The sequence below is a fragment of the Podarcis raffonei genome, chromosome 3, assembly GCF_027172205.1.
Source record: "Podarcis raffonei isolate rPodRaf1 chromosome 3, rPodRaf1.pri, whole genome shotgun sequence".
Classification (NCBI taxonomy): domain Eukaryota; kingdom Metazoa; phylum Chordata; class Lepidosauria; order Squamata; family Lacertidae; genus Podarcis; species Podarcis raffonei.
In genome coordinates, this window is record NC_070604.1 from 51713160 (window position 1) to 51727999 (window position 14840).

The 14840-nt window shown below is 39.7% G+C and overlaps 1 protein-coding gene across 4 annotated transcripts in view; it reads left to right on the forward strand.

The window, feature by feature from the left end:
• The window catches only part of PRDM1 (PR/SET domain 1), an 86329-nt gene that overhangs the window by 22090 nt on the left and 49399 nt on the right, over positions 1 to 14840 (forward strand). The window contains exon 1 of one of the 4 annotated variants that reach the window (XM_053381565.1): positions 5640 to 5816. The exons of the other annotated variants lie outside the window; for them this stretch is intronic. The gene's annotated coding sequence lies outside the window, so the exon portion shown is untranslated. Of the gene's footprint in view, positions 1 to 5639; positions 5817 to 14840 lie in introns of those variants that run through there. 4 annotated transcript variants of the gene reach the window in all.

Consider the following 14840-nt stretch of genomic DNA (forward strand, 5'->3'; position numbering starts at 1 on the left):
TGGTTAAGAGCGGTAGTCTCGTAATCTGGGGAACTGGGTTCGATTCCCCGCTCCTCCACATGCAGCTGCTGGGTGACCTTGGGCTAGTCACACTTCTTTGAAGTCTCTCGGCTCCACTCACCTCACAGAGTGTTTGTTGTGGGGGAGGAAGGGAAAGGAGAATGTTAGCCGCTTTGAGACTCCTTAAAGGGAGTGAAAGGCGGGATATCAAATCCAAACTCTTCTTGAAATATCTGCCCAACCTGCCCTTCCCATTTACTACAATTTCATTTCCTTCTCCTTCCTCTTTTGTTTCTCTTGTATCTGGTTTTTAGATAGAAATGTGGTTTGGATAGGGACATTTCAAAGTGCCATGCACACAGGCACTGCTGCTGCAGCATTGTTCTTAGTGGTATTTATTGTTGTACACCACCCTAGTATATAGAACTGCAGTCTTCTTCTTTTTAAATGCTTATAAAGCTGTGCCTTTTTGCATGCTGTGCATATATTAAAAGACAAGACAGTCTCTGCATGTAGGCTCACAATCTAATGGACATACTGTAAAAAGAATGAGGAGGAAAGACTTGATGGATAGGACCAGGTAGGCATTCCTCCTTAACCTGATGTCCATCCTGGGAGACAGGGAATGCAGTCCCCCAGCACCTCTAAGCTCCCTAGTGGGTGCCATTCTGCAGTCCTAGGCAATATTTATTTTTTTATTTCATTCATTTTTATTTTTATTTTTTATTTCATTTCATTCATATCACTGCTTGATTGTAAAAACAATGACCCTCAAAGTGGTTTACAAAAAGATAAAACAATAAATATGCCTTTATACAGTGAAAAGCAAGGTGGATTCTTATTTTCCTACAAAAGGGTTATATCTCCAACATTAAAACGAAACCAGTCAGTTCATCTGGCAGCAGCTGTCTAAAATATGAGGCAGATATCTTGCCACCTAAGGTGTTTTAAACTCAGAACTGAAAATTGGTCCTTTTGCAAACAAACCAATCAATCTACTATGGTGGCCTTCATTCCAGTGTAATGATAGGCCCATCCCCATTTGGAAGCAGTGTAACTTATTTCAGAGTAAATATGATTAGAGTTGGGATACATTATTCTTAATTGCTTTTTAAAATAGTGTTACACAGAATTCTGTGAAAAGCCTATGGGGCCTTTGGCCTGTGAATCATGCAATTGGCCTAGAAAACTGCAATATGCAAAGGGAAAGCAAAGACTACCATGGGTTGCTTTGGGAATGGCGGTTAGTTTATAGATTTCCTATTGTTACACATATGGTTACCTTCACATGGATTGCTAGGGACAAATAATAAAAACAGCATCTCAGGAGACACTTCAAAGATGCACTCGGACCAGTAGCAAACAGTACTTTAGTTTGTTGTCCCATCAAGTTCTTTCCTATTGAAAAAGATGACAATTTGTTGTTCTTAAGCATTTGTATCTAAAACAGATATACGTGCCCTTGTGATTCACCTGTAACAAATGCAAAACAAGGAAATTAAGTAAGAGCTCAGAAATGAGTGGATAAGCAAACAATTCACCACATCTGTGGGAAAAGATGAAAGCACGAAGCTATAATGGGACCAAACCGAAGAATCTAAACAAGATACATCTCAGAACTGCAGTAAAAGTAATTTCAAAGAACACAATGTTCGCAGCAGACGTCACGACTGAACAATAAATTATTCCTCAATATGACTCCCACAGTTTTCCAAAGTCCAAATCTTATTCCAAAGACGAGTCTCCCGTGCCCACGTTCAGCAGTGGACTTCTTACAACTGTTTCAGTTCTCATTAAACTGATTTACTGGACTCACTGGCTCTGTTCAGCTTCAGTTTATTCCTACTTTGTTTAAAATTCGGGAAGTGCTGGGGAGGAGGGCACAGGACACTAATGGCTGCACTTGTGCAAATGGAGTGACAGCTGATTTATTACAAAGGTTATAAAGGAGAAGTATTAAGTGTGTTCCATTCGGCATGGTAAAAGACATCCTGCACAATGTCCAACAAACCCTGAGAGCACTGTTTTGTTAAAAGAGAGAGAGAGAGACGACGGTGAGGGGGGGCAGCTCCAACAAATATGTGCTCTTCTTCTTTTGAGCAATAATTAAGATTGTAAATCACAGGCAACATGAAACAACTGTATCCGACAGAACATGGACAGTTCTGGAGTTTTGCTGTGCTTGTGTGATCAGTCTGAATACCTACACTGAAGCACTAATGGGAGGGCAAACTTCAAAGAGGTATTTTGGCATGAAGGGGAGGCCTGTGAGACCATTACATGGATAAAGCTGTAAAATAAACTCCTCCATGCAAATTGGGCAGGGAGGGGGAATGGGAGGCTGAAAGGTTTGTGAGGATCCAGAGATTTTTCCTCTTTAAAGCACGTAGTAAGTTCTATATTTATTAATTCTTTATTGTAGGACCATCTTTATTACAGTAAGGAATAGACAGCTGAGAATAAAAGTTGGGTTAGGCACCTTTGAAATTAAGTTGTTCTCTCAGGTAGCCTGATAATTTAATAACTTCTAAAGCATTAAAATGTTTATCTTGTTTATGTTGGTTCATCAGTTACTTGACTAGAGGGGAAATATCGCCCATTTTAAAAAAGGACAAGGCCTGTTCTATCAAGAATCGCTGGGTGAGTTAAAAACAAGTCACAATACTATACGTATATGAACCATGCTGTTGACAAACAGCAAGCACAGTGCTATGAGCAGTTAATTCAGATGCAGCTTGTTTTCCAGAATGGAATATTTACAGCATTAGATGCAATCTCCTCTTTAGGTTGCCCATTTCTTTTCGTTCCTTTGGATGCTTACGATCTGCACCCTAACTTCAGACGCAGCCCATAGTACTGTGTATTGGGGTTAGTTTTGCTTCAAGTGGAACATTCTGTCATAACAAAGATGTTCTCTCTTTTGTTTTGTTGTACCGTATGTTAAGTGAAGGAAGGGGAGGGGGAGGAGAATTATAAAGGCAAATAATTCATTAAAAATCTGGAATGATTTATGCTTACTGCATCGAATTTGTGGGTTATTCACTACATGCACACACAACCACCCTTCCACTAGGCCTACTTTGTAGTTCTGTCTCCTTTAAAGAGCCACACAACAACACCTTTTAATGGTATCTGTTGAAGAGCGCAAGAATCTCTTAAGAAGTGCATAGGGTTTGACGTGTCCTACATTAGCTAAATAGCAATGTTTTGGGTATGGTTGCTTTCTTAATACAGGTTTTTAATTCAGGAGTTAGAGCAGGGGTCAGCAACCTTTTTCAGTCGTGGGCCGGTCCACCGTCCCTCAGACCTTGTGGGGCGGCCAGACTATATTTGGGGGGGGGGATGAACAAATTCCTATGCCCCACAAATAACCCAGAGATGCATTTTAAATAAAAGGACACATTCTACTCATGTAAAAACCACGCTGATTCCCAGACCGTCCGTGAGCGGGATTGAGAAGGCGATTGGGCTGCATCTGGCCGCTGGGCCTTAGGTTGCCTACCCCTGAGCTACAGTATGCCATGGTTTTGAGGATCAGGAATGTGTCACAGGTTCCTTATTCTTTCTATATTATGTGCCAATTCCTCCATTTCCATGTTTTCTCTAACTACACTTTACCTTTGTTTTCAAATTAGGAAGATCATAGTTTGCAAACCTGATTTCAAAACACAGTTTGGAGTTTAGCATTAACCAGAGTGTATATCCAATTTAGATGTTGTAATGAATCATGGCTACTACAGATGAAACCAGGAAATGAAAAAGAGAATTGGTTTGAAGGATTGGAACATAATACCTGCATTATGTTAATGTGTTGTCTCATTGCTGCTACCATAATGTAGCAGGGTCTCCTACTTGCTGCCTATGGGCACCACACTGCCCTCAGCTCTGCCCTTCTAAATTTTAAATTGAAGATGCATTACATTTTATTTCGTTAACAATCTCAGTGGAGGAAAGGGGAATTACATACCTACTTTTCTGTTTAAACAACACCTGTATTTTGAGGGAAAGTAGGTCATTACTTGCTTCAGGAAGCTTCCTTTCATCAAAGTTATTTTTTCTTGCTAATATTCTAGATTCTTATCCCAAGGAGAAATGCTTTATCTATATGTCAGAAAAAGGAAGCTTTATTTGATTAAAAAAGATAGAAAAATACTTGTATGTGTAAGCCTACAGAGGCTTTCTTGGAATACTATGATGAACTTTCTGATTTAAAAAGGGAAAGTGCAAGTCAGTTTCCTCTGTTTCTCAATACTTTCAAAAGGGACACAACTGTGTGTCGCATTTAGTTTTCAACTTTACCAGCAACCCAGTTTTAGCACTTTATTTGTTCTGGCAAGTTTTTTTTATGCTAGCAGTTTTGCAAAATAATGATTGTGAGAGTAGGGCTAGTATAGAAAGTAGATATATGTTTCTAATCATTTGCATATATGCAGTGCTTTTTTCTGGGGGGGATGCAGGGGTACGCATACCCCTAAACATTTTGTAAATCTATGCTTGGCTTCATTGAGGGACAATATTTCAATATGTGTAGGAAAATGAGAGTACCCCTAAACATTTGTTTCAGGGGAAAAGCACTGTATATATGTACAGGCAAATCAGATAAATGTAGTGAAAGATATTTTCAAAAGAGTTTGGGGTGATGCTAAAAGTGCTACCAAAGCTGCAAATATAATTTCCATTAATAAACAGAAGTGTTTTTTTGAGGGGGGGAATGCCGGATTTAAGGTTGCTGAGTACATAGCGAGAATCATCCTTATGATCCTGTGAATTGGCATTGGTAACATTTAAAGGTTTTGTTTGGGTTTTTTTGCCGTTTTTATCAGCTATGTTATGTCCGTTCTTCATACTCCTTAACCAGTACATCTTGCAGTCTCCCAAGTTTTTCCATACGAAGTCAAGGTGAATCACTGAGGGTTGCTATGTTTTGTCATCTGTACAATTTTTACTTTAAAACTTTTCAACTAAGATCATTCCCTTTGTGCCCAGTGACACACGATAAATGAGCTAAGCTCATTTGGAAAAAAGCTGGAAGAGAATATCAGTTCCGCACTTGGTTGCACTGCCTTTGCTTATAATCTGTTTGCCAGTCTTCAGATGCTAACCAAGCCCTTGTTTAATCTATTTCCCTAATGGCAATTAAGAAATGTTTTCATTTCGCTGGCAGAGGATTGTCAATGAAATCCCTTGGCTGTTTGCACTCCTTCTCTCTGGGTACTTAAAGGTGCCCAAGTAATTTTTCTCTCTCTGCCTCCTTCCCCTTTCCCCTCACTTAGCCTTAAGGCATCCAAAGCATTCCCTGTATGTTTAAGCAGCAGCATGGAGTGAGGAAGAAATGATTAAGCAGCTGAATGTTTAAAATCCAACTAAATGCACCGATTATTATCTGCTTAGGGCTTTCTTATCTTGCACTGTGTGGTGCTTAATGGCAGGCCCATTGTCTTCAGCTCAAATGCATTAATGAAGTAATCAGGGCAGCAGGCTGATGTCATAGGTGGTTGAAAGGTGACCTATTGGACCGATTTCACTTACTCCACCCCTTTCTCAGATTTTTCCAACTAGTTCAGTAGGCGGGTTAGTATTTTAAGCAGTTAAAAAAAAAGTTAGCTGGGTTGCATGTGTGTCTGGTAAAAGGATTGAAGAGGCTCGTAGATATCCTGCTTAAAAGATGTACTCTGCTTCTGTTCTACTTTCTCGTTAGATAAAGACTCTTATCCGCTTCCAAGTAGCTCAGTGTGAAAGCAGTCTGCCCTTATTCACACCTGTGGTAGCTGCTGGCCAATTATATCCTGCAGCCTGTGCCTTGACCTGTGTAGAAGGTGAGGTTTGGTTTATGTATTGTCATTTTGTTGTAGATATTTAGACTGCAACCCTATGCCCAATGAACTCTTAGATCCATTGAACTCAATGGGGCTTTTGGATTGCACGGTACACTATACAGTAATAGATGTTAGAACTTTGTGAAAGAACTTGTTCTGTTTTAATGAGCGTTTTCTTTCTATACCAATAGCTGAGATTTAAAAATAGTATTTGCATAATGGTTAACTGTAAAAGGTTCAATATTAAAAATCTGACTTGATGTAAAATAATATTTATTTAAATAGCCCATCATCATCTGTTTGTCTCTGAGGTTAACTAGGCACCATATTATGCAAATCTACGTAATATGCCAAATCTTTAGTCGAATAATTTATTATGTTTCAGTCTTTTAAAATCTGTTGCTCTTTGAGAGAGATCACCATCTCCATGTTTATAAAGATAGGCATTATTGAAAGTATTATTCACCCTAATTTACCTTTAACCCTTACTTGTGGCCTAATAGAATACTGTCTTAGCTCATGTGAAACAAAATGCCTAAAGCTTGATATGTATAGTGTTTTGTAATGTCTTTCTAAATGAAATAGGCATGAACATATTGATTGGATAAAACACAGCTTCACTTGCACGCTTGGAAATCTTTTGAGTGCATTATATGAAACAAAAACTGTTTCTATGGTTTGGAACTGAAACAAAAGTTAAAAACTGGTTCTACCAGAAAGACCAGGTAGCAGAATGTGTGTGTGAGTGTGTGTGTGTGTGTGTGCGCGCGCGCGCACACACACACACACACGCAAGTGGATATTGGAGTAGAATTAAAAACATCCTTTTTGCCTTTGAATGAGAGAGTTTCTGTAGCACACATTTTCTCTGTCTTTGAAACATCGATCTCAGGCTCTTCTACCAAAAGGAATCCACAAGGATTCATTTTACAATCTCTATAAACATTTTTAAATCCCAAAAAGTATTCAAAACTTTGTTTATAGCTTGCTTATGTGATTTATAATAGAACATATGGCAAATAAAGTATTTGGGTGTTATGTCAATTGCTGCAATTGTCTACATTCTAAAACACGGTTTTATATTAGCTCCACTGATTCATTCCATTCATTTCCCCCATGCAAACTTTTAGATTACTCCTATGGTTCTGCATTTGAAATCAAATGAAAAAGCTGTATTTACTACAATGTACATTTTAATTTAAAAATATCAGAGTTCATCCCTCCTAGCATATGAGAGAAACAAACCATAGCTTAGCATTATGGACAAATTGAGGATTGTGATTGTTTTTAGTCCAATGTCGAGAACAAACCTCGGCTCCAGATCATAGTTCCGAGCAAAACAAACCACAGCCCTTTGTTATTTCATAGAGCTAATGCTCAAAGTGTTCACTTTGGATACAATAAATTCAGATTCAAATTGCTGCTTAGCTCCACTTCATACTACAAGTGTACTGCTATGATTAAGGAAATCGCAGCAAACTTTAGTCATCTACATTTGTTTCGTTTACATGGTATTTTCAGCTAATGACAATAGTGCAGAGAGTAAAAGTAAAGGTAAAGGTACCCCTGCCCGTACGGGCCAGTCTTGACAGACTCTAGGGTTGTGCGCCCATCTCACTCAAGAGGCCGGGGGCCAGCGCTGTCCGAAGACACTTCCGGGTCACGTGGCCAGCATGACATTGCTGCTCTGGCGAGCCAGAGCCGCACACGGAAACACCGTTTACCTTCCCGCTAGTAAGCGGTCCCTATTTATCTACTTGCACCCGGGAGTGCTTTCAAACTGCTAGGTTGGCAGGCGCTGGGACCGAACAACGGGAGCGCATCCCGCCGCGGGGATTCGAACCGCCGACCTTTCGATCGGCAAGCCCTAGGCGCTGAGGCTTTTACCCACAGCGCCACCCGCGTCCCTACAGCGCCACCCGCGTCCCTAGAGTAAAATTAGCCACAAGAGTAAAATTAGCCACAAGTAATTATTTGCATGCTGGAGAACAATACAGCAGCTTCATATATTAAAAAAAGAAAAAGGCTGAAAACTGTGGGACGTTTATAGCTTTTCAAGGGTGCAAACTACTTCTGCTGGCTCTGACAATTTCCTTTTGTTTGTATGGAGTAACTCTCAGGCAAACTTAGCTTCTCTTAAGTTAACATTTATTTCCTTGCCATTCAAATGAAAGGAAGATAGCACTGATCAAATCATGTGATAATTTGAAGGGAAAAGTGCTAAACTGCCCCCACCATCACCCCTTCCTCATTTGTCCTGATGTTGATTGTGAGTTAAATAAAAGAGTGTTGACACTGAAATTACTTTCAAGTCTGGAAAATTTAATCAGCAAAGACCTTGGTAGCTATAAATTTGTAGTAGCAGTCCCTAATTTATCTTGTAATTCCGTGACAGGACCTGAATTGCCTGTATTTGGCCAGATCACTTCAGCAGACAGTTAATGAAAGAAGAGAGGGAACATGAAGGTCAAATGCACCAAAATCTTTTTCAACATACCAAACGCCCCACTCTTTCTTTCTTACTATACCACATTTTGATTTATATGGGCTTGAATCAAAAGATCTATCTGCTATGGGGGGGGCTGTCCACCAGTTTATTTCCGTCTTCAGCTGCAGCTATCCTTTCTGCATTGCATACTGTTCTTAAGGATTCCTGACCCTGGCTGCAGCCCCAAAAACATGTGTGAGCAGACGTGCTTCCACCTATGGGGGGGATTTTAGATTTTAATTTACAGTTGCTTCATGCCCAATTGGTTTCCACTAGAATGCTTTGATGAGATAGTGAAGTAAAGTTGAAAATTTTGAAGCGTTGCTTTTACTTTGGAAAAAGTAGCAGTGCTAATCTAACGTGACTGATGTATACATCAATCTGTCACATTTCTTCCATACTTATTCATTCAAAGGTACTAGGCAAGACCCAGTGTTTGCTAGTTTGTTGCCCAGGGACAGATTTGCTAGACATGAACGAATGGTAGGATTAGCATTTTGGTAGCAAGATGTTTATCATATTCACTGTCTAGTATCCTGCTACTTATGGCTGAGAAGCAAGCATGAAACAACTAAAAAATGCTTACCGCTGTGTTAGTAGGTATGGGCAGGTAATCTCTTTCTGTTGTTTTTTTAAAAAAATCATGGACCATTAACAACAAGGCAATTTGGAAAAGAATAAAAGGGTTTTTGCTGCTCTTGAAAGGAGAAAGTAAGGTTAAGTAAAGATCTAATGCATTTATTGTCAGTGCTGTCAGTCTTATGATTGAAATGATTATGCCAGTTTCTGAAATCAGTACAAATATATTATTGTGAAGTAGCTGGTTGCTGCCAATAGACACTACTTTCACACCTCAGCAGGACCCTAATCAAGTTTTTCAGAAGCAGTTTTAATTTAATTTGACCTTCCTAGGATGATCATAGGCCTTGGTAGAGAAAGTAAAGGTGATGCTTGTGTTGCTGTTTCTGATGTAAACTGCTTACAGTAGTTTGAGGCTGATGGCATTATGGTCCCAAGGTTTCCTAAGTTTCATTTAGCATGTCTGAAACCACAGATGTAGAATAGCTGCACTGACTTTGAGAAGACCACTGGGGAATAAATACCTCTTTGGTCGCTGAAGTAAAATAAAGCTCTTTTTGCTTGGGAATATTCCTCAGTCCCTACTGAATCATCAGTTCAGGTGGTAGTAGCACAATTCTGCTGTAAAGGAGCAGGATGATATCTACATTTTTCATCAGTTTGCGACTTCACTGCCTTAATTATTGGCCATGACCACTGACACACTGTCAAGAGAGAGAAAGACAAAGGGCCATGTGTCATGTGACCCTTATATTGCTATTGACACAGGAGACTTTAGGATCCACATTTTAGAGTGAATAGCCACTGCACTACGAAGAGAGAAGCGTTTGCTCAAGTGCACCATTCTCAATGAACTGGAGTTCATTGGAAGCTTTTTAAGGCGGGAAAGTGAGTATTTAATGCTTATCAATCAGGGGAAAGGGAAGAAGGAATGAAAGTCACTGCTCTTCCTGATTTGATAAAAGGGGAGGGGGAGAATATCAACTTCCTGGTGTCCAGGTTGGATTCTTTAATCCAACATTGTTACATTTTCTTCTCCTATATCACGTACACTGTAATAGATTCTCATGTGACAGTGGGATACATTGGAAATAAGCATAGAATGGTACTGCTAGTGCACTTTTAAAAAGACATTGATGGGTACTAAATTGGTACGCATGCATCATATATTTGTCTCATCCAGTCCCTTTTATACATAGTAGATGGATGGAGTTCTAGTGTAAAAAGAAATATACAGGAGCGAAACAAATGGAAAGTGACTTTTCAAAGTAGGCATTTTCTGGCATAAGTGGAATTATTTCTTTGCTAAATGTAATAACGCAAAACTCTTTTTAGTATGACTGGAAAGTGGTAAGAGCAGGGCATAACTTGTGGGACCAAAAGACAGGGAACCAGTATTGTGGTTTAGTACTGTTTAAAATTCCTTTTAACTTTTATTCTGGATTGAAGGTCTGCTAGCCAACATTCTTTAATGTATGTAAGCAAACAGGGGGTTTTTAAGTCGAAGGTTTTTTTTAGGAAAGGTGCAGATATTTCTATGTTTCATAGGATTGCTTTTCTAATGCAGCTTTAAAAAAAAAGTATACACACATCAGAATAATTTTTATTGCTGCACATGTTTGCCTGGTCCATTTTCTGAGCTTGAAGCTGATGTAATGTCTTCCTTAGTGTCTGAATTAGTGTTTCTAGGTACTGTATTGTTCATTTATCAAAAAGGACCACCCTCAAACCTTTGTTGAATGAGGTGTAACTGCTGCTCCACTGACAGAAGGGTAGACCCACTAACAGGACAGCACTTCAACTGCGAGTGGCCCATCCACATATCTGTTAGAAGCTCCACAGGTGTAGATCTCCTGCCAGTATTCTGGGAGAGTATGGCAGGGCAGCTGAAGATCTGCAGGGCCCTAAGCCCTATCAGTTTCCCCAAAGTATTATGTTACACCAGCCCTAAAGCTGTTATTTTTAGTTCCCTCCCAATGACTGCAATGAGCCAGCAGTAGCCCCTCCACAGAATCTCACTACTGGAAGATTTTATGGCTGTTTAACACCCCAACAGTATATCTATTTCATAAAATAAATAATAAAATAAAATAAGATTTCTTCAGTTAGGCAGCAGCCCTAGTAATCCCTGCTTCAAACATGAAGGTATATTTCTACTCTTCACAGGGAAAATTGTGTGATTCCTATTTCACCAGCCCCAAGTAGTTTGTCTGAAAGGTAGAATTAATTAATGCCCAAAACAAAATACAACTGTACATTACTCATGCGTTTTGAAAATGTGGATGGTATTAAGTACTTCAATTCAATTCCCCCCCTTTTTTGCCTGAATCAAAATAAATTACAGTATATTCATTTGCTGGGGAGACCGTACATGAAAACAACAAATGAATCTCCAGCTGCAACTGATGATTCTCTCCTGTCCTGTATATGCGCCTCTCATTTCTTTGGATCTCATCCAGTATGGGCTGTTGGCAAAACAAGAATATTTCCACACTTCACATTCAGTGTTCCTATCTTCTTTTTAACTTCCCCAATTTTATGGTAGTTTCAGCTGAGCTGATATGGATATCCTTGAAGCAGACAAGGTGTCTTCAGTTTGAACAGTGAACCCAGCTGTAAGGAGGCATGTTTGGTCAGTATAAAGTTTTATCTCTAGAGAAACATGTTTTATTGAATGCACAAGGGTCAGAAGGGTAAGAGAGGCAAAAGTATAAGAAAATAAGGCTATTAACAAATTTACTCTTTGGGGAGGGATGCTGGGGCAGTAGGCTAGTCCAGATTTTTTAGTCTATTTTTGGAGTTTTCAGGATCCCCACCCCCACCCCCGTTCTGAATGGGAAGACTTTTCTATGTTTAAAGAGAGGTGTATGAACAAGAACAGTGTTTCCATTTCCCCACTATTTCACATTTCCTTTCACATCATGGGAGCATAGGAAGTTGTCTCATTCTGAATCAGAAAGTTGGTCAATCTTGCTCAGTTTCCTCTACACCGACCAGCCATGGATATTCATGTTCTGAGACAAGGGTCCCTTCCAACAGTATCTAAAGATCCTGGGGATTGAACACAGGGCCATTTGAATGCAAAACATGTACTTACTACTCAGCTAATCCTCCACCCCAATTTGTTATGGTCTTTTATTGAATTTGGGGAATTAATTTTGAAGCAGTGTCTGGATGGGTGACCACCTGGGAATAACATGTATGTCACCTCGGGCTCCATAGAGGGAGGAAATATTGAATATCAGTGTAAGAAAACAAACAAACAAACAAATATCAACTTACAATACAGGGCAAATGGCACACAGCAGAACTTGGATATTTTAAACTTGCGCTCCTTCCTCTAGCATGAAATCATTGGGCCAGAAAAATTTTAACATCTGGAAAGTATGTTGATGAGGGAGGGGAATTCTAAACTCCTCTTGCCTCTAAGTTATGACTTAGGCTTTTGTCCAAAAACACTCAATTATGATCTTAGTCAAGCATATGTAAAGTTATGCTTTGGCAATTTAGAATTATTTCCCATTAATAAATGTAATGTAGGGTTGGTTACATATATTATTTCTGAACAACATATTTTGTTCCTTGTAAAGATACAAAACCTATTGGCAACACTCCATAGGAATGCCATATGCACAGTTGCATTTAAAATCAATAGGATTTTAACACTTCCCATGCATTTAAGTCCTATTAATTTCCTTGAAATTTGGTGCACCTTAACTTTCCAAACATTAGACCACAGAGATATTTCTGAACTTAGCAAGATGTAATTTTGTGATTCTAATATTTTGACATATATTGAAACAGGATATTTAATCAGTGTAGCAATACATACCCATTGCATTTAGGAACTGGAGTAATATTCAGGGAATCAAGTCTTGGCTTTGGTATAAAATTTCTGTGTAGTTACACCAGTTGTGATCATTCTGCTTTTACAGCAGGGCCCAATAACAATGACAAACATAGGGGCAGCTTCCAAAAACATAACTCCAGCATCAGATTACTCCTCATCTGTCCATAACGTGCAGTTATAGAAATGTGTGATATGATGTCTTGTTCTGCCCCTATAGACTAGTGTTCAGCTGCTGCTGAAATAATCTGTTGGTTTCCCCCCCCCTCATGCCAAAGGTTCAGCTAACACATCATAAGTATTGTAAGCAATGGCAGTCTAGTTATATTTTCAGTTCAATATAACATCACTTAATCACTTGATCTGTGGTGCCCATTAAAGAGTTCCTCCCCACTTCAGTATAATGTCCTTCTGCCCCAGGACCTTCATTTTCCTGAGCTGAGAGCACAGGAGTGGAATCTCACATCTCACCTAGGTACCTCTGGATTTCTGAACTCTTCCAGAACTTTTAGCTGAGGAAAGAATCACCCAGGCTTTGGATGAGTTTAAATAAACAGTAGTTAAAAATTGCCTTGCTGAAACAGGCCAAGGGCCATCTCATCTAGTGTTCTGTTTTTCGACCATTGGTGAGCTAATGGTTTCTGCAAGGCTCACATAATGGTGACAACCATTGTCTGCTGTTTGACTTTACTATACTGTTAGTAAATTGGCTATCATCATCATCACCATTCTTTTTAAAAATTATATTTCACCTTATTTTCAAAAGAAACAAAAAATTAACAACGTACAATATTACAGCATATGTTCAGACATAAAAGATAAAGGTAAAGGACCCCTGACAGTTAAGTCCAGTCACAGATGACTCTGGGGTTGCGGCGTTCATCTCGCTTTGCAATCCGAGGGAGCCAGCGTTTGTCTGCAGACAGTTTTTCCGGGTCATGTGACCAGCATGAATAAGCCGCTTCTGGTGCAATGGAACACCGAAACTAGAGCAGTGCACGGAAACACCGTTTACCTTCCCGCCAAAGCGGTACCTATTTATCTACTTGCACTTTTTGGCGTGCTTTCGAACTGCTAGGTTGGCAGGAGCTGGGACCGAGCAACGGGAGCTCACCCCATCACGGGGATTCAAACCACCGACCTTCTGATCGGCAAGCCCAAGAGGCTCAGTGGTTTAGACCACAGTGCCACCCGCGTCCCTATGTTCACACATAGTAACCCCCAATTCCAAACCCAGTCATTGAGCCCTAACCCACTCATGAAATAAATTAGAACAGCTAGAATACAAGTTAGAACACCTGAGGCCAAAAATTAGGCTAAGTTGCTGGTGTTTTTCTATGACAACACAAATTAGTCTGGCATAGTTTAGGCGGAACACTGGACATGGGGGTTGATATTTATGTTTAGTGCAGTTTTCACTTGTAAACCCTGCCAGAGTGCCTTACTTGATGCATTATATCCTGGGCAGGTAGAAATAAATTATTATTATTATTATTATTATTATTATTATTATTCTCATTGTGCTCCTGAATAGAGAATGGATAACCCTGATTACAGGCTACAGTAAAACTGCGCAGGAGTTGGAAAACATGTTAACGAGTATGTATGGCAAGAGAAATTTAACCACCATGAAGCTTAGTTAACGATTAATGCTAGCTGCTTGAACCTGTGCTTCTAAAGCAAACATTGCCAGTGTGGAGTTAGATGAGCAGTGTTTTCCCCTGTGCTCAATGCAGGCTGAGATGCTGTGTGTATATCTGTCATCTTTTGAGAAAGAGAGAAAACAGCAGCAGTGTATCAGAAAGTCTTTTGCTGCCTCTTCAAACGCATGCAGGAGGCATCATATTACTAAGACTTGCTATTTTCAAATGAAGAAGGAAGGGTGGCCTGGTGAGGTGCCCATTGTATATGTCTTGAGGTTCATAGGGTAACTGACCTGACTTACCCAGCTGTTGTTTTGCTTGTTTAACTGACTGTTGCCCGAGCAGGTGCTGGTGCAGCGAGAAGCTGCTTAGGATAGCTTACATACTTTTGCTTTCACACTTCAAGGAGGAAAACGAAGAGAATGCTAGTCGAGTACATACTTCGTACAGACAGTCACTGGCCCAGT